Source organism: Pseudorasbora parva, chromosome 12 (assembly GCF_024679245.1).
Source record: "Pseudorasbora parva isolate DD20220531a chromosome 12, ASM2467924v1, whole genome shotgun sequence".
NCBI classification, from domain to species: domain Eukaryota; kingdom Metazoa; phylum Chordata; class Actinopteri; order Cypriniformes; family Gobionidae; genus Pseudorasbora; species Pseudorasbora parva.
Window position 1 is genome coordinate 19,051,373 of NC_090183.1, and position 1,004 is coordinate 19,052,376.

The window sequence follows — 1,004 nt, forward strand, 5'->3', positions numbered from 1 at the left end:
GCTGTTAACCCCTAACACCTCAGTATCTGTAAAATGTACCTACATAAATGAGTTTCACAGCACTAACACTGTTTCAGCTTCGATCGCCTTGGTAAACACGTAATAAACGGGGCGTGAATATAAGCCTACTTGCATTTTATTGTTGTCAGCTTTGTTGCATTACATTTACTTCACCAGGAGATGGTGCTGCAATTTCTATCTGAATGAAGCTTCGAGTAACAAACCATTTTCGACACAATTGTATCAGAAAGCAATAATGCTTTGAAACGCTTCATTTGGCCATCACTACCTCAAAGGGTAAGGGAGGTAGAGAGATGCCGTGCTCATACACATTCCTGCAACTAGACTGTGGTGTCTCAGACTGGCCACCTGAGCACTAAACTAATGGACATTTAAGCTAAAATAAAATTTTGACAGTTACCTGGAGCAACATGCATGATGGCGGCCATCTTGAACTGCTTAAAAGATCTGAAAGGACTTTTATCATACTTTTTATATAGTTGCTGTGTTGCATCATGGGGGGGGGGGATGCCAAGTATAATGGGGAAGGGGTGTAAATTGTTGTTTATGATGTTTATTACTCTTGACTTGATACAATTGTTGCTGAAATTAAGATCATGTAGTGCTATGAATAGTTGTGTTTTGAAGTAAAGTGTATTAATTGTTTGTTTTTAAATACTTTTCCATGTTAAAGGACTATTGAGAGATGGTTGTACCCAGGTGTATAAATTCTCATACAAGGCAGCCATCAGTTAGTCTATAACTAATGGACAGTGGGTGTAGTAGCTGCGTTGGAGTACTCTGATTGAAGAATGGTTATACCTGATGGCCAAATGAGGCTTCCTGAACCACTGAGAGCATACGTGGGGTTTAAAAGACTCTTTATTTACCTCGAAGGGTAAGGGAGGTAGAGAGATGCCGTGACGCCTTTCCAGCCCATTGGTTCACCAAAAGGTTAATTTACCCAAAGCCTCATGAAACAGTGTGCTCCCTAGTGACACCTG